Source organism: Typopeltis vanoorti, chromosome 22, assembly GCF_054136105.1.
Source record: "Typopeltis vanoorti isolate ZY-2024b chromosome 22, IOZ_Tvanoo_1.0, whole genome shotgun sequence".
In the NCBI taxonomy this organism is placed as follows: Eukaryota; Metazoa; Arthropoda; class Arachnida; order Uropygi; family Thelyphonidae; genus Typopeltis; species Typopeltis vanoorti.
This window is the reverse complement of record NC_143570.1, coordinates 82,525,370-82,545,023: the sequence shown is the minus strand read 5'-3', so window position 1 is coordinate 82,545,023 and position 19,654 is coordinate 82,525,370. Positions and strand designations below refer to the sequence as shown.

Sequence of the window (19,654 nt, the reverse complement as noted above, 5' to 3'; positions counted from 1 at the left end):
GTATTTGTATAACTCACAGCATTATATTTGAAGGAGATTAAAATTTTATATCGAGATTTAATTACTCTTTATATGATAAGAAATTATGAACAATTTGAAAAATGTGAATCCATTTTTTTTTTTTTTTTTTTTTTTTTTTTTTTTTTTTTTTTTTACCACAATTTTCAATCAACAGAAATCAAGTTGGCGCCTTCATGGGTTGGGAACAGCACTTAATTATGCTACCAAGGAATACTTGTGATCACTTAAAAATAGTTTTTAAAATCAGAAGAAAGACATTTTGATTTATATTACTTTTCTTCAATTTGCACCGTTTTCAATCGCCAAATGCATTACGGCAGTAATGGAACCTTCTTAGAATAAACATACAGGAAACGGCGACTTTGTGACCCAATCGATTGTCCTACTGGTACGCAGTTATCTCTTTTTTTTTTGTGTGTGTGTGTGTGTGTGTGAACACCTAATGCCCTATCATTTCTAACAGCCGATCGATGACGCTATAAATACCAAACACGGCTTTACACCTGATAATGGAGTCCCTGATTGTATTTCGTTAATCACTTTATAATGCATTTTCGCCGATAGATACCGCAGTCAGCGAGCACTTTCATCGCCGTTTTATTTCATCAGCATCGACCCGTCCACAAAACATTTACACCAACTTCGTTCAACTTTTATGTTTTATCATTAGTCGTCTGATTCGCGCTGCTTGCTCAAGGATATATGCAAGTCAAGTGCCACTGGAATTTGATGGCTGCATTTGAACGTGAAAAGGAAGCCCTGGTTCTGTTTTTTGCCACTCTCACTTTCCCCCCACCCCCGTTCTGTCTTATGCAGCTTATCCTCACGTCAACGGGTGATGTCTTTATGGTGCATTGCTGGAAGCAGAATGTCTACAGTTGTGTTTATGGCTCCACACGCTTCTACTTTTTCTTCGACCTCTTCTCCCCATCTCGTTCCACGATAGTTTGAGTGTTATTGCCAGAGAAGCATAAACAGGATATTACATTAGCCATTTATCTGTTCCCTTTCTGCCTTTTCACGTTTCCGTTTTCTGCAACTGGAATAATCCTTACGTAACTCACAACAATTGGCTGTAATGTCATAAAGAAGGTTGCAGCTTTTTTTTTCTTTGCTGTAAACTCACAGTTTGACGTCGTAAGTTTTCCGTTCTTTTAAAATATACAAAAAGAAATTTATGTCCTTGCGTCAATTTAGCAAGAAAAAAAAAATCATAAGTAACAAGCAACTCGTTATGCATTTTGCGAGAAAGAAAATCAACGTACCGTTGGGGGTAAGGATATCAAAAATATTATATTTATTATTTTTTCAAAAGACATTTTTCCCTGCAATTTTGAGTTTCCAGAATAAGCTGTACGCGGTTAATTGAATTAGAAAGATAATGAGAACCCTTATGATTCCTAGTTACGAGGTTGGTTTGTCTATTTTGAGCCTGTGTAGCTTAGTAGAAGTGGCTTTTGCACTCTATGACGCTTGACCGAACGAAGAAAGACATTGGTTCAAATCTAGTTGCCGACTACAGGAACTTACTTTTTTTAAGCCTTTTTTTCGACTGGTTCCCCAAGTTTGTCGATCTGTGGCACGGGCAAGCAGGTTTTTCCACGGAAACTCGGGTTTTTCGTCCCGTAAACGCAAGAAAATCGACCCTCGAACTCGCACTATTTTCAGACATTATACACACACACGTTGTATTAGGGACCACGAGATGGGGGCACTTGTTAGCCGTCTCTTCACTGAGTGCCGCTTAATTAGTGATAGCCTTGGGCCAGCTATTTCTGATTAGGTACCAGTGGAGATTGAACTGTCCACTCAGTCTCCAAAGTTAGATAAGGCTAAAACGGCCTCGCTTACTCCCTATACGGGAATAAAAGGCGTTAGCTGATTTTTCTATTTGGTGAAGGAAACCCTTCTTAATCTGAGAATGGTTAATTCACCCGCGGTGCGAAAAACCTAAAGGTTCTTGAAGTTCTGAGATGAAAATCAAAGCTTGACTCTTCTGATCAAGAACGTATCCCGTTGTCAAGCTCATTGATAATTAGTCGAATAACTAGTTAGAATAGGAAAAATGGTTATGTTTTGAGTTTTGCATTTCACAGTTTAATTCTAATATGTACGACATGAACGAATACCAATCTACTATAGGAAATGATTCCAAAATGAACTCTTGTTGGTCTACTGCTTTTTTTTTTTAATTACAGAAAAAGTTGTTAGTCTAATTTAACTTTTCAGCATTGTTGTGTTCATGGTCTCCTCCCCAAATATGTCCTAGTTTAACTAAGGGTAACTTCGCAAGGGAAGAAGCGGTTGTATGAGAGAGAAGAGATAAAATCCATACTCCGAAGATTATTCTTTTCTCGCACGCAGGATAATAATGAATATTGGAAGTAAGAGCAGCAATCCGTAAACGATAAGATCTCGTTCATGAAATAATTCTTCATCCCGACATTATGGGGGCTGTTTTACGTTTCTCTTCTGGCTGCTCGGTTGCCACAAAGTGGAGGAGGGGTCCGCGGAGGAATTTGATTCCGAAGAAAAAATATGTAATGAGAAGGTAACGATGTTAGTTCCTTCGCGTGGTTAATAATGGTAGGAAGATAGTTGAAGTGGATTACCAAACTACAAAAAACAGTAGTTCCGATACTTGCTAACACAGTGGGTCTCACTTGTTTCTTAATATTTGGAGTAAGAGTTTTGTCCGCAATAAAGCAGAAAAAAATCTGCGTTCACGTTTATGAAAAGACTTTATTTAAGAATATTTTTTCCATGAATATAATTTTATGATGTACTCTTGTTTTGATAGCATTTCATGTGAGATTATTGCAAATAATCTAAAGGCCGATTATTTGTTTTAAAGGTTTGAAGATTCTGAAATTTATAGACTGTTCTCAGTGGAAAAAAACATGTAATGTAAATGTGGATTAATTTAGGTGGCAGAGCAGCGTCTCACCTATTCAGTTTGAAATAAAGTGGCTTGAAAAAGTCCATGTTTGGTTTTCTAGACCAGGCTTCCCGATTATGTAAACAAAAGCTGCCCTGGTTGGCTGAATGGTTAGCGTATCTGCTCTCCAGCCAAAAGGCTGCGGGTTCGAATCCCGCTTTGGGCATGGATGTTTTTCTGTGAAAATACTAGTGGTGGTGGTCGGCGGTAGATGGCGTTGGTGTAGATGATGAAGGTAGTTGCGGTTGATAGATGAAGTGGTGGAGACGGAAAGTTGTAGAGTAGGTACCCTCCTGCGATGAGTCTTGGACTCCCTGGAGGTGTTATGTAATAATAATAATAATAATAATAATAATAATAATAAATTTAAAAGAATGCAAAAAAGCATATACTTGATAAAAATAGAAAAATCTCTAGTCCACCCAAGGCACTAATATACTGTAAGTAAAATTCCTCGGTGAGTTGCTTGTGTGCTGAGATTTTCTAAGTTACGTGATAAAAAAAGGAGTTAGCATCAGATTTTAAACTCGATAAACTACTTCAGAGAGCTCTGAGAAGAGGCGATGTAAAGAACACATTGGCTGCATCGTGCATTTTGGATTTGGCCTGATGAGAGTGTCGAAAAAGTGCAGATTTGATCCTCAAAGAAAGCGTCGTATTATTCATGAAGTCTTCGGTACGTCATGCGGGTCTCATTCAACGTGTCGTCGCATAATCTGTTGCACAGATCTGTCTGTGCAACCCTTTTTATTTTCGGGTGACGTTTGGATAATGCAGAATGCTTTTAACTGTTGTAAAATTGCCAATTCTTTAGAACTGCTTGCACTCCTTAAATGCCACACAAGTCTGTTTTTATATGTTAGTAGAGAAAATATTTGAGATTTTAGTAGAATTATTGTATTATGTTTGAATATCGCTGTAGAACACTGCCTTAATCTGTAGATATTCTTAACTTTTTTTAAAGTAATACTTGTTATCAATTTCAGATGAGAGATCCTCACAGAACCATATGATCGAGAAATAAATGAATTCCAAAGAAAAAGAGAAGCGAAGCAGAAGAACCCAAATGACTTAACATCATCTATTTCCTCGGTGTACTACAGGGAAATCTGGAGCTGACAACAAGGGCTGGAGAACAACAGTAAGTCCAAAACTGATGGTGCTCAAGTGCTACTTTGAAAGTCTATTAACTCTTGAGAAAACTTTCTTATGCCTAGAAAACGCGCGAGGGCAAAAAGAGCTTAGGTTATAAATTTTGATGGTGTTGTCTCCTTTTTTCCCGTCTCTCTTTTGGAGCATTTGCGGTGGGATGTTGCGAGCGGTATAACACACGATTGGTAACGATCGAATATTTAACCTTATTCCCTCACCCCTTAGGTTTTCTTTAGAAAAACTGTGTGAACTTTACTATTATACTGATGTTTACACTGACCGACAGATAACTCAGCCTTGAATAATGAGAATACACGTCCTTGATGTCTAAAGATAATCTTATCAGGAAGGGAAGGAATAAACTGTAAAACCGGAAACTGGCTTTTAGAGACCAGGTTGAAGAATGCTTAGTTTTATGTTAAACACCCGCAGAGTTTTTATTTTAATAAAGCTTGACTCTGAACAAAGTATTTAACAGGAATACCCAAGTTTGATTTTTATCTATAAAAAAACTTCCGTTCGAGATTAACTGTGTGCGAAATATCCTGTGAGTGAGAATAAAATATTTGGATTCCATGTTGTAACTTTCAGATGACGTCAGCATTACTGATAAATATTACAGAATATATTTACAATAATACTGACGTCAGTAATGCTAACCTCCCCACGTTTAGTATAATTAATTGCCTACAGACTACATACATTGGTTATATGAATCCTATCCTTGAAAGGTTGTAAACCAATAGTACATTAATATTAGTACTGTGGGTTGCCTAAGGCAGTGCTTCCCTAACTTATGAATGTAAAGGCCCCCTTTGGAAAAATTAAAATATTTCACGGCCCCCTTCGAAAAAAAAATTGTAATTCAGACATATTATTATAATATTAATTGTATTTATATTCAATACAATTTATATTCAAGATTTTGGGTTGTAAGCTTTTTGTGCTTCCTATCAATACCTTTGAAATGAAACTTATATGAATAAGCATATAAGTACTTATATTCATTAAACACCGAAATACGCAGGAAGCAAATTTTGTGAACCAACACCAAAGTTAGATTTTTCCATTAAAATATAAAAAAACAAAAAAAATAATAAATAATAAAAATTAAATACGTTTCTTTTAAGATAAAAACGATCTACTTAGTCTTAAAACATCTTAAATTTGTTTTAATTAATTCACGGACCCCCTCAATAAACTTGCGGCCCCCAGGTTTGTTTCCAATGAGGAGGAGGATGGTAGTAGCTGCTTCACATAGAGGGGAAAAAATCCCACCTAAAGACAAATATAAACATCCAATCCCGAGGTGGGATTCAATCCTGCAATCAGTTGACTGGAGAGTGAAGACTTGATCCATTCAGCTAGCAAGGCTGGAAAAACTGAGTTCGGTTTAATGGCCCCGTATGTCGATTATATAAACTGTCACATTAATAATGACTTTTATTTAATACAACCCATTATTAATATATACAAGAGTTCAGCCAATACAGTTTAGATACTTAAAGAATGTTTACGATATCAAAAAGTAAGGAAATGGACAATTAAATCCCTCTACCCACATTATTGCATGACACGTGATATACGGTTTGACTTTTCCTGGAATGTTTACATGGTTCTTAGCAAAAAAGAATGCGATATGTCTCCTGTAGTGAGGAGACAAAATAGATTTGATTGTAGAGAAAACACCTCGTGTCAACAGGAGAGAAGAAATGTCTGGGTGGCAATGCGAAGTAAATAGCGGAGGAATGTGACAAATAGTTCTGATGAGAATCTTCTATACGATACATAACAGATGGTACCTTACATTAAATGGTGGCAGTGTATATTGGAGACTGGGGCTAAACTCAAATGAGTTAAGGGCCGTTTCATTTGACTATACAGATTCTAAAATAATAGCAGGTTGATTCAAAATGAGCACTCTGTTTATTTGAGGCATCAAAATAATTCCTTTATGGTTATTTGAGTTTCAAGTTGCCTACTGTCTCATTCCATATTATCAGAGGTGTCATTTCCACTATTTCATTGTCCATTCATACATGTTTAACTAATTTTCTACAAGAAGTTCAAAGATATTCCTGAGTTATATCGCTGCAGTGTATACAATAGAGCAGCAAGTTTGCTACACAGCTGTTCCCACAGGCTTCATTTGTATTGGGAGGAGCTCTTAATGTTTTCATTTTCTCTTTCATTAACTCCGCCGGTTTAGTTCTTTAAATATGCATTAGCAAGTCTATTGAGCAAAAGCCTTAATTTATTACTTTGCTAGCAGCACATGACATAATTCATTTTCGGGTAGAATTTCCGTACGAAGATGAAAGGAATGGCTTCATCATGAAATTATTTTTAGTTACTTAACATATGCACGTAATCACGTTCTGTACTGAAAGCTCTGTATTGTTAGTTCTCCACAGACTGTATATTTTGCGTCCGTTTCTTTTGCTCACTTCTTTTAATCTAGAAAGATTAAATAATTAGATATTCATGAGGAGCGAAATAGGCCTTGGTATCCCACCTGAAAATGTTTTGCACTTACGTGTAGACCCCCACGTACAGGCCTTCAAAGCCAGATCCAACGAACATCAAACATAGTTTTCTATGTTTGCATATTACATGGGTTCTTTTCGGTTTGGCTGCTTAGTGGGATGAAAACCCTGGATTTCCGGGAGGAGAAAAAATCCTACCTTCTCCCATGAGACCGGCCGAATCACATTCAGTTGAGAATCTCCGATAAAGGTTCTTTGCTTCCTAGACAGGATTCGAACCGTGATCTTTGCAACAAATGGACATTATCAAAGTCGACCGAGTTACGAATGCTCTGTATTGTTAGGATTGAAGTGGCTTGAAATTGATAAGAAATGATAAGAAAATGGATCAGTCCACTTTCTTATCACTGATAAGAAAGTGGACTGATCCACTTATCACTGATAAGAAAGTGGATCAGTCCTAATCCACTTTCTTATCACTGATAGAGCAAACAAAATAGGAAAGCTATTAGGAGAACACTATTTTATTTCTTTGCTTACACTCTTCATACGGTACAAATGATTACGCCTTACAACAAATGTTTTATTTGAAACTACCAACTAGCTAGAATAGAGCCCTTCATAATAAACGATAACTGTATATTACAATTTCATTCTTCCATGTGTTAAACTAATCGTAACCATTATTAAATGAATATGGAGAAAATGAAGACTGAACTTTTTAATATACACAATTTCACACTGAAAAAATGCCGCCTTAGTCGAATCATTGCCAATGTACTTCTTCTGCAGCTTGTCCCACTTAAGTAGGGTCGCTATTTTTAATGAGTCTCCTCCACATCCTCCTGTTTTGGGCTTAACCACATCCAAGTTCTTCATCTTCAAGTCCTCCTCCACCACCATCTCCCTCCATCTCTTCTTTGGCCGCCCGCGCCTCTTCCTTCGCCGCACATCCATCTGCATGACATTTCTTCCCACATACTCTTCCTCCCTCCTCATCACATGACCAAACCATCTCAACCGTGTCTCCTGTATCTTTGCTCTTAAGTTAGTAACCTTCACCGTTCCCCTTACATAGTAATTTCTCAAACGATCCTTTCTAGTCACACCCCACATCCACCTAAGCAGAAATGAGAATGCTTAGGTGGATGTGGGGTGTGACCAGACCACTAGCCTGTTTACTTAGAGGTCTGAAGTGGCTTGAAAAATGCCCATGTTTAGTCACTCCAGAGGAGGGCTATCGGATTATCTTATTCTTAGCCCACACACGGTATTAATATATGAATGGTTTTCAGTGTCTTTTGTGAGTGTGATTCACATAAAACCAAAAAGAAAACAAGTAAGAAGCCGTGGTAAAATGAACTGTGGGAAGATAGAAGGGATCTTGTTGGATATTTGAGTTCTTGAAAGAACATTATCTTATTAGGTAAAAAAGTGCACACACAAATAGGTGAGATGACTGTAGTCATCTCGCGTATTTTTGTAGAAGAAAGAGTGAGACGCTGACTCGGAAGTTTTTGTAGTTACTGTAGTATTTCCAAGGAAGAAAGAATTTGATTAATCGTAATTAAATTCCGTGTGCATGTTACAGTGATCACCATAGCAACCATCAGGCAAGCGGTCATGCACTTCTCCGGAGAATGTCCATCCATGAGTCGTCGGACTGATACAAGTATCAGATTTATTCCAATATATTTGTGAATGATTCTGGCGATTGAGTTTTCATCTGTGTCGGCTTAGAACTACGTCTCTGTCTGAGGAAGAAATCATCGGTTACCGAGATAAGGGAGCTGTCCATTTTTCATTTCAATGGCCCTTATAGCACTTGAGCAAAATAATGGACACACTCGTTATACACCACTTTTGCCTTCAGTACTGCCTGAATTCTTCTTGGAATGAACTTAAATTTTGAATAGTTTCTGATAGAATTTAATCCAATTCTTCTTGAAGAACCTCTTCACGTTGTTTTAAAGACGTCGGAGGTAGGAATCTGTTTCTTATTCTAGTCTCCAAAACCGACTAGTGGTCGAATAATGTTCGAATCCGGTGCTAGCCAAGGAAGATGTCGAAGATGTTTTTCAAACCATGACAGAACAGTCCAAACTGAGTAAACAGTGACATTGTCGTCTTGGAAATACTGCTTCGGTATTTGGAAATAATGTTTGGATCATGGGATGCATTTGATTACCTAAAGGGTCCAAATAATCACATGCAATAATTGTACCATGAAGATTAATAATGAGATAAGATAATACAACGATGTTGCTGTCCAGACCATCACAGAATCGTGATCATACTTTACTGCTGTAACCACGCGTTCTGGATTGTAGGCTTCATTGGGTGTTTGCCAAACTCGTCCTGATATAGCAAACAGCGTGAAGGTCGGCTCATCTGACCATATCACACGTTTCTAATTTCCAGGTTTGACGGAAAGCACACAGTCGTTTACACATCTGAGCATTGTTTTCAGTAATCAGTGGTTTAGCAATTGCAGCTCCTCTACCAAGAATATTGCATTTATGAAGCTCATGTCATGTTACCTGCGCTGCAGTAGTTCTGTGATTTTTCGAAACAGTTCTTTTCAGTGTCCAACGATCTCCTTCTGTCATTTTTGATTTTCTTCCAGTTTTTCTTCGATGATATTGTCTTGCCACGATCTGTGTATGTCGACTTCACCATAGAAACTGTCGATCTCCATACACTTAATAATGCGGCAGTTTTTGTCCCTGATGCTCCGACTAAACGCGCACTAATGATTTGTCCTTTTTCAAAGTCGGACAAGTCTCCCATTTTTCCGATTTTCCAACTCGAATTATCACTCAGTACAATCACTAACGCACTTGCACGCGAACTGCAGATTGCAAACAAAACAATAACATTAAGTGCTGCCAACACAAATTCTGTTCCTAAATATCCTAGTGTTTCCATTATTTTGTCCAACCCTTGTATATTAATATTTCAGTAATTACGTATGAGAAAGTTGATTAAAATACGTCCTGGGTATTGAATTGATTAGTTCTGACAGCTAGGGGTAGCTGACGAGAAGTCGTGTTTAAATGAATCTACCTGACATCAGGTGTTAGCAGCGGAGCGCGGGGGTTCAGTTTGAGGTTCTCATTGTTTAATATATTCATTTGTAATTTCGGTTCGAATGTAAATTTTTTTTTGGTGAGGACAGGTAACTGGGTATAGTAGTAACGTCTTCGGGCGATTGCATTTTTGTAAAGTCATCTGCTAGATGACTTTAAAAGATTGGGAAAAAAGTTCATTTGTAAATCTATACTAACTATGCAAACCATGGATGGTCTAACTGTTCTCTTTTTTTTTTTATTGATTTTAAGATTTTTTGTATTTTTATTTATTTTTACACAGGCCTGAAACCTGCTCTAGAGACCAAACATGGAACTTTTTTCAAGCCACTTCAGGCTTCCAATAAGCAAGATGGTGGTCTCACACCGGACGATGAAATTCATCTGCCACATAGACATTCGGTTCTTTAGGTCTTCTATTCTGGTCATGTGTTTTTATAGCTTTGAAAATGTGATTATTTCAATTAAAACCGAAAAAAGGATGTTTATGCACTTTTCATATAGCACGTATACTAATGAAATTATCTGTCCAGTTAACAAATTAAAATCTACCCTATATGTATATATATATACTCTATAATATAAAATGATAAGCTCTTTTGTAATGTTTTTGTGTCACGTTTTTCACATAAAAACGTGACACATCAAATAACTCAGGGTAGCCCCTAAGTTATTTGAAACGTTTTGAAACTCAGGGGCTACCCTGAGTGTCGAGTCTTTAAAATTCGAGTCATCAGAATTCAAGGAGAACCGGTCTACCAGTCCGGAACTCGGGGAGATTGGGCACTGTAGGCGTCAGGGGGAGGAGCCCCCCTAATATATATATAAAATGATAAGCCTTTTTTATGTCACGTTTGTATGTCACGTTTTTTGAAACTCGGGGGCTACCCTGAGTGTCGAGTTTTCAAAATTCGAGTCATCAGAATTAAAGGAGAACCGGCCTACCAATCCAGAATACGGGGGGGGACGTAGTCCCCTAGTATTGTTAGATTATTTTTGATTGAAGATACCACTGTTTCTATCTCCTTTCGCTGTTTCGATGATTGTGCGAATTTTCCTTGTTTAAAGGAAATGAAATCACAACAGCGTAAATTTGCTAATTCAAATATTAATGAAAGGTGGAACAATTGTAAAAATTTGCATCTCAGTAAAAATTAATAGCAAAGTCTTGTAAATCACCATTTCATTCACTGAATATCGAAGTTAATAAAAATGGACGAACGTCTCCTCTTAATAATAAACAAAATGCTTTATAATGACATCTGTAGTCAATTATCATTTAAATGAGGAAATTCTTTCCTTATTCATTCTCTCTCTCTCTTGATCCTACCTTGATCCGTCTTGTCCTCCAAATGACTTTCAGAACACTCTACATACCTTAAACTCCGTTTCCTGCTGTTCCGTGTTTATTTATTCAGTCGATCTGTTACAGCGGCTTCAGAACGTTAATGCAGCTAATGTGCGCGTGCATCAAGAGTGAACTTCACTCCCCTTGGGTAATATAAAGTTACGATAGTATTGTACAAACATGCTTAACGTATTCTGTTAAAGCATATTAAAAGGTCAAAGCAATTCTTTGGTTACTCTAAAAGAAATTTCCTATTTGTATTTTTTTTTTTTTTCGTTTAGAATTTTCTTTTGTGTTTGTGATTTCTGTTTTATTCATTCACTAGTTTTGTTTTGAGAATACTTCGGAATGGAGTATGTGCTTTTAAGTGTGCACTCCTTCGAGTGATAAATATCTTTTACTTGGCCTTTACAAAAGTTATAGTTAAGTTAAAATAGCGAAAACATAGATGAATACGATAAAATTAAAACGTGATATTTTGAGCCGACCAATTAAAAATCATAGTATATCCAAATACGTTCATACAACTGCCGTAAACAGTTCTCTGAGTATGGCTGACTTTGAACTGGTTATGCGGACGGATGCAGACAAATTAACATTAAAAATTTAAATATAACTTCGTGAAGCAGCATTTTAGTTTTATTTAACTTATGCTTTGTTTTAGTTTTCGTTTAAATCCAATTATGATTCATCAGCTTTTAAAATGGTTGATATTCAGCAGATATTATCTGAATACGCATTAAATACGAAGTTAAATCAACGTGAAAACATGCCCTCGTGAATGGTGCACGTGCCACGCGCCAACTCGAACATAAATTGCGTTGTCAGTAATTTACAGAACTTTTATTTATGAGCAGATACTGATTTAATAGTGGAGAGTTATAATTTCGGTTTTAATAATTCTGCTTTGACCGAATCGGAGTCGAGCTGTTGTTAAAAATGACTGGGCGAATTAGAGGTAAATCATCTACATTCATGAAAAAAAGTTCGTGTGTCCGTTGTGTTTCTTAATTATGTAAAGCAAACAGTTGTTTATAAGGAAGCAAGTGCTGTTTGTTTGTGATTTTGGTGTATTTTAACTACAAGCGAATCAGCCGATATGGGCAAATATTGATAGATAGGATGAAAGAAAAGGCACGCACCAAATGAAACAATTTTGTTCTGTGTATATATTGTGTATGCTCCAGATGATGACCTTAATGAAGGTCGAAACGTCGAGTGTGTATTTTGGTTTATATTAAACTAAAATTTTTTTTACTCCAATTTACACGGTAGTTGTCTCCATAATTTTCCAAAATGTATTCTGATCACCGTGCAAGCATGAAAAAAAAAAAAGAGAGAATTTTGTTGGGCCTCGTAATTTGATTAGGTATCGAGAATATAACCTATTAAATAATATTGATAATTAAACAATCGTTTATAATTATACTATAAAAAATTAATTAAAAAGCAATTTTTCTTGCTTTTCTTTTGAGGCCTGATCTTGGATAATTACTCTTATTTATTCGGGTGTAAGAAAGGAAAATTATTTTGATACTTTTATTCGATTATTCTCCCAAAAATTTTAATTATTTCATAATTACGTTATTTTCTTCTACTTTAAAGACATTTTTCCTTGAAGAGTTTTGAAAATCTTCTGCAATAGAATACTTACTTCGGCCTTGTTCGACTAATGATGTTTTTTATTTGCAAATTAGCTTTCAGTGTCTGAATTTTTCGCTATGAACTTTTATTCTATCAAACATTCGTCAAACAGTTTTCTATAAACTAAATCAAATTCGTAGATAAAACTGTACTCTAATTTAACCAAAGAATTTCGTATTTTAAGTCTGCAGGCAGGAAGATAGGATAAAAATTCAAAAGCGTATGAGCCAAGACCTTTATCTTTTTTTAAGGGGGGGGGGGCACTGATGAAGTTTTGTCTGCTCTTCCATTATACTTCGAAAGAGCCGTTTGGGCTAACTTTCCAAAGGAGATTCAGAACCTGGAGCGGCACGCCCAACCTCGATATGTTTCAGAATAGTATATCGCGATATTCTTTCCCTCAGCCCGAAGCAAGTGTAATATTTCGTCACATAACCAAAAGGTTGGGTTCTTACAAAAGTAGTGCTATTTTTATCTCAATAAAAGCTTCATGCAAGTCATAAAACTAAGTTTTCCTATAATGTCTTGAAGGAAGCATCTAACTTTCATTAAAACAAAGTTCATTATTTTACGATTAGAAAAATAATTAATAATTTAATTACTTTTTTAAAGAAAAGATTAGCATTAATTTTCTTTCGGGTTTCTTTGAGAAGAGCATGGTATTAGTCGTAATCCTCCCTTAGCTCCTTAACGTGAGACAGAACTGTTAATATTTAGTAGTCTGGCGAATACGGATTATGTTGATTAACACTGTATTTACTATTACTGCTGTTTTTCATGCAGTTAACAAACCAGCGTAATGATCGAGTCTGTCTGACGCAGATTCGGTTTAGAACAATCCAGTTTCTCATCAGAATGAGCAAGATTTGTTTTGCACATAAACTAAACGAAGTTTTATAAAATAAATATATGTAATTGAAGCTGTTTATTTAGAAATAAAAATAGCTAATTAATTGTAATTAGCTTAATGCTAATTAAGTTCCCGCTGATATTGTAATATAAAATGATGATCTTTGATGTAAATAATTTAGAAAAAAAATTCCTAATTTTTTTACGGATATAAGATTTACGAATAAAAAGACGGTGAGAATTGGTTTTGAGGAAGATACTGTACTTACGGACTCAACAAGGCCGAGACGGAATTCGAGTTTTTAAAAAATAAATTCAAAAATTATTTAATAAATTAAAAATTTCTATTTTGAAAATTATTTTATCGTAAATAACTTACATTTGTTAATAAATTTTAATTGTTAAAAATTTAATTATGTCGTTTATTTAATTGAACAGTATTTTACTTAATCACGCCATTTAAATATACTGTATATAAAATCGCCGTCTTATTTAAATACCATACAAATTTAGAACGAAGACCTTGGATTGTCCTATTTGAAGGAAAAAAAAACACGAAAACAAGCGTGCTGACACCAAATATGTTATCAGATCATCGAAACTAGGAAGTAAACGGCATCCCAACTGTTGTACTTATCACAATAAGTTTAAACTGTACAGAGATCGTTAGGAAACAAAAATATGACGAAAACAAAACGGTTCATTATAATACGTTTTGACTATAGTGCAACATATTTACAAACCATTAAAGGTTTTTCTTGCTTGGAAGAATTTCTGATCAAACATGCGAAAAATTTTGTTCCTGAAAGGCTTGTTTATTAAGTTTATTCCACTATACTAAATAAATATTCCTTAGTAATTACTGCAATTTATTTTTATCGCATTTTATTCCTCATAAATGCTTTCAAACTGAATTACAATAAAGAAGTTAATATAACACGTGGCCTGGAATAATTTTTATTCTTCCATGAGTCACGAGCGCGCACGTGAGCAATTAAAGTAATATATATATATATATATACAGGGTGTTCGGGATAAATTTGACATATTTATAATTAATTATATTTTTCCGTAAGTTACATGTATTAACACACACTTCTCTTCATTTAAAAGTTTGGACCCTTCTTCATTCATATACAAGATGTCAGAAAAGATGGATAGCTGGAACCCACCTGAATCATGGAAAAGAATAACTTGTATCATGATGATTCGTGCCCGCCATCAAAATAAGGATATTACGACTGCTGCCCAATGCTCCCTGAATACAGTAAAAACAATCAGGCATGAACTAGAGACTTGCAATGGTGACTACGAGGATGTAGCAAGAAGAAAGATCCCTAGCAGACGATCTGATTGCGTTCGTACAGCAGAATTCCTCGCAAATCTGCAGGAACAGGTGTTGAAGAACCCTGGCATTGGAATTCGGGCTTTGTTCGTGGAGTTGCTAACTGTAGTCAAGCCCTGGATAACAAGGGTAGCCAATGGTAGGCCGTATGTATGGCAGCAGGATTCGGCCCCTTGCCACACCTCTGGGAAAAGTCAAAAATGGTTGTCTGAAAATTTCTACGACTTCACCAGTCCAAATGTTTGGCCTCCAAACTCCCCAGACCTTAACCCCATGGATTATTTTGTATGGGGCGCAGTTGAAAAAGACACCAATCGCACTTCCAGTAATACAAAAGCCCAGTTAATGGATAAAATTAAAACAGTTTTTGCGGCCCTTCCCAGGGAGACTGTAGCATCAGCTTGTTCGAGGTTCCGAAGCAGAATTGAAGCTGTGATCGATGCTAATGGTGGTTATTTTGAGTAAATCTTGTTGATAGTATTGTAATTAACTCTGCCTGTGATGTTTTTTTGTCAATTCATTAAATTTAATAGATACAAAGAAGATTTTCTTTTTCCTTACGAAACTGTCAAATTTATCCCGAACACCCTGTATATATATATATACACACGTGCATACAGGCTTAATGTTATTAAATTTAAGTTTAAATGTCAGAAATTAATTTCTATCAACTGAATGGTACTCTTAACAAAAAAAATAATAATTGAAATAATTTATCGTGACGTGTTAAAATACAAACAAAAAGTGAAATAAGATTCGATATTTTCTAAATATAGATAGAATAGTGTGTATAGTGTCAAAACTGTAGATATGGCAAATAAACTGAGCCCTGTTAGGGAAGGATTCGGTCGTTAACATATACAAAATTTAGATTTGTATCTGTAAAAGCTACTCCTTATAGCATAGCAGTTTACACGGACATTGGACCCATAACATGGATTCTGGCTTGCTTAAATAAAATAAAAATTGAGTAAGCTTTTTATAGCGTTGTGCCCTTTTAGAGACGAGAAATGAACCAAAGGAGTGATTTTTTATGTTATAAATCCCATATTATAAAAGAAAAAAAAATCTAGATATTGAATCACGTGTAAAGTTGGGACTGTTTCACTCGAATTGGAATATCGGACATGAAACTAATTAATCTTAGAAGGAAGATTTCGGTAAGCACAATTTAGATGGATTTATTTCATCAAATTTGGGAAGACAGCATAAAACTGAATAATTTTCCATTGAATTTTTGGATTTTTATTATCACTTCAGGACTCTTCGAAACACAAAAAAGCAAATTTTATTTCGCCTTCCAGGACGGTTTCTTGAAATGAAAGCCAAGCGTTATAAGTGCAACAAACTAGAAGAGAGGGATGTAAACGTGCTGCGTATTTCTCATAGCTCTGGAGTTCTTTTTTATGTTATGTTACGTTTCGTAGTCACGTTCGACGTGCAGTATATTTTCGTGAGAATCGGTTTCGGAAAGAGACTCCTGCTGTTTTTGCACAATTTATAAGCCATTTCTGAGTGCACCCCGGTAACTGTAATTCCGAATGCAAAATGCATGATGAGCCAACAGCAAAATGCGTTTCTTCATTTAAGATTCAAAACGCACTCATTCTTTTTTTTCATATTAAATTACTTTTTAAGCAGGCTTCACAATAAACCATCTTCAAAAACTACTATCTGACCACGTGTATTGGCTGCAGGTTAGACTTCTTTGGATAACCTGATCCTCCCATACACTTATCATCCTTTTACACCCTCCTCGTTGAAGACAATAAGACCCCTATCATGCTATTTTTATACCGAAGGGGGCATAGCATTTTCCCCTATAGTCAGGCATAGTGATACCTGTTAAGTCATCTCTACGAGTCGACTGTAACCTTTTTCAAATAGATTTTATCCATCAGACAGCTAAGATATCAGTCACATTCATGGTTCTAACTGATAAGTAAAAAGTATGGGGTGAAAACATCTCCAAGAACCATTTTTAATCCATACACAAACAAAATGCGGAGTACCCGTTACTGAACTTCGCAACTCAGTTTATTTCCTGATACCTTAAATTAATTTCATCAGTTTTTATCTGAGCACACACAAAGCAATTGACATAACCCGAGACATTTTAATAAGAAGAAACTGGAGGTTCGTCGTCGTCCGGTAGCATCCTCTAGCAAGAGGGTTGCAGCAGATGAGCAGCCCTTCTCCATTTCTCTCTGTCTGTCGCCTTCGTCATTCTTAAACTAGTCCATTCCACGATGTCATTGAACCACTCTCTAGTTGGTCTTCCTCGTCTTCTCTTCCCCTCAACTTTCCCTTGTAATATAGTTCTTGTCAGGTGTCCGAAGAACCTCTCAGAAGATGTCCCGCAAATCTGGTCTTTCTTTTAAAAATATAACGAGAAAAATATAATATAACCATAAAAATATAATGATAATGCTATATGAAATATCCGGACAATGATTTTGATTGTTGGCAGAGTAGGTTGTGGGGATTGAAGTAGGTGATCAATCGACCGTGAGATGCGGTGATTGATTCATTCAATCCAATACCCTTGGAGGGTAATGGAGGTCAATGATGTAGCCAATGAAGTTCTAACTGAGGCTCGGCTATTGCTGTTATTCTCCTGCCATGATCAGAGCTTTAATTGCTCAATAACACCTTATCCCTACACTGTCCTCTGCAGATAACGTGGAAGATGAAAAGCATTCTTGCTTCGCCCCTTTAAGCCAGTCCTTATAAGGACTAATTGTTGGCAAGATAGAAATGAGACGATCCCAAGGTAACGGATGGCAATGCTGTAGCCAACGAAGTTTAACTGAGGCTCGGCTGTTGCTGTTACCCCTGGGGCGCAGAGATTCGAGAGTTTGAGTTCGCTCTCGAATAATTAAGAAACCTTAAGGGAGCAATCTCCGGGAAAAGTGTTCTCCGGCATGGCCCGCTGAAGGGCTTTGTCGGTGAATACTTTTCTTCGGAATTTGAGCGGTTCTGCTCGGTGGTGGTGGTAAGTGGAAGGCCATCACTGAATTGAGCCACCGCTGAGATGGACGGTTTTTCGCCCACGATTGAGTGGCCTAGGGATCGTCCGAATTTTTAGACATTACCTTTAAATATGGCAATGCTGTAGCCAATGAAGTTTTAACTGAGGCTCGGCTATTGCCGTTACTCAGCCATAACTAGAGCCTTTAGCTCAATAACGCCCCATCCACACACATTTTCTTCATTCAGATGACGGGACAAAGAGTCAAGGACTCAGTCAGTCCATCTCCCAGTCCTTTTTAGGATTTTTTAAATGCTGGCAAGAGGAATTAATCATTTTTAGTGAGTTTTGACCTAGTTTTCACGATGGTTATGCGACGGATTTGACTGGAAGGATTTTGCCTATTGGATTCATTCAGCGCAAGTTAAGGTTCTGGCTTTAATGCAAATTTCCTAGGCCCTCTCATGTTCCCTGCCTCTTGCCCGTCAGTCTTCTGGTTCCATGAAAATTCATCGAAAAAAAATTCACCGAAAATTTTAACTAAAATTTCATTAAATTGATCCAGCCAAAGCGGGATTGCTAATATCATTTAGATACTTTTCTCGAAAATCTTATGATAAAAAAGATCCATTTAGAACAAAAACTGAACCGTGCAGACAGCTTCTTGTACTGACAACTTTTACTAATTCCGCTAAGTCAGAGTTTTTGTAATACAGTACATAATTTGGACACATTATTTCTTTGTTTCCCCGAATATAGCTGAACTGAAAACTGGAACGGTTCGACATTTTCTTGTAAAAGTTTCAAATAACGAATCTGAGTAAAATTCTTCCCATAATAATTGCTGTCATGAAGTCGCATATTACTACTAGCAATAACAACAATAATAATAATGGAGCCTGCATAGGCTGGACTTTTCCTCCTGGAAACAGGCAAATCAGTCCCATGAAGACACGAAAGAGTTATCGGGCAAGAAAGACGATAAGAAACCATATTGTTCTACAATTATTCCCTATTGAAGTAGCATTGCTATCTCACTCTGCACGGTTCAGTATTTGTTCTAAATGGATCACTTTTATCATAACATTGTCGAAAAGTTAAAATTTTCGGCGAATTGGTTTTTCTATGAATGACATTTTCCACGAATTGTCGTTCGATGAATTCTCTTTCGATTAATTGCCTTTTCGATGAACTCTCCGGATACCTAATCTCCATGCCCATTCAGGGCGAGCAAACTGCTCATAAAATGTTTTCCTCACTATAACCGTAACAGATAGCGGGGAATATGAAAAGCATCTTGCTTCACCCTTGAAGCCATTAATGTCAATTGTTGGCAAAGTAATATTGGCCTTACCAGTATTACTAAGTTCAGAGTTGGTTATTACGTTTCAAAATATGAATCGGCTGTAACTGCCGAGCGTCAAATATTCTCATGTTTTAGCCGTATTTTCCGGTATAATTTGATGTACGAATAAGGTGGAAGATCAAAACAAAAACTAGCTTTTTTTAAATCTTCCTACCAAAATAAATTTTAATTTCACCGTGTCAGTTTTTTCTTCCAATTTTCAATGTTACTTTCTCACATATTTTATAAATCAGATTTTACAAGCTCGATCATGTTTGAATGCTACCATTTTTATTTTTAACTTTTCCATTGCATGGAAATCCTTTTTTTTTTTTCCTCTTTGGGCATTTTGTTTTCATCTTCACATTTGTTACTGATACGTGTCGATAAACACAAACATAGAAAATATTTCTTTACCTTAATTCTATAATTTATTATTGCAATGATAGTCGAGTGTTCATCTGTA

At 36.2% G+C, this 19,654-nt stretch overlaps 1 protein-coding gene across 4 annotated transcripts in view; it reads left to right on the top strand.

Annotated features, from left to right (window-relative positions):
* LOC150094520 (polypeptide N-acetylgalactosaminyltransferase 13-like) overlaps nt 1-19,654 on the top strand; it is a 220,397-nt gene that overhangs the window by 103,901 nt on the left and 96,842 nt on the right. For all 4 annotated transcript variants that reach the window (XM_090412335.1, XM_090412336.1, XM_090412333.1 and 1 more), the window contains exon 2: nt 3,946-4,100. The gene's annotated coding sequence lies outside the window, so the exon portion shown is untranslated. The remainder of the gene's footprint in view (nt 1-3,945; nt 4,101-19,654) is intronic.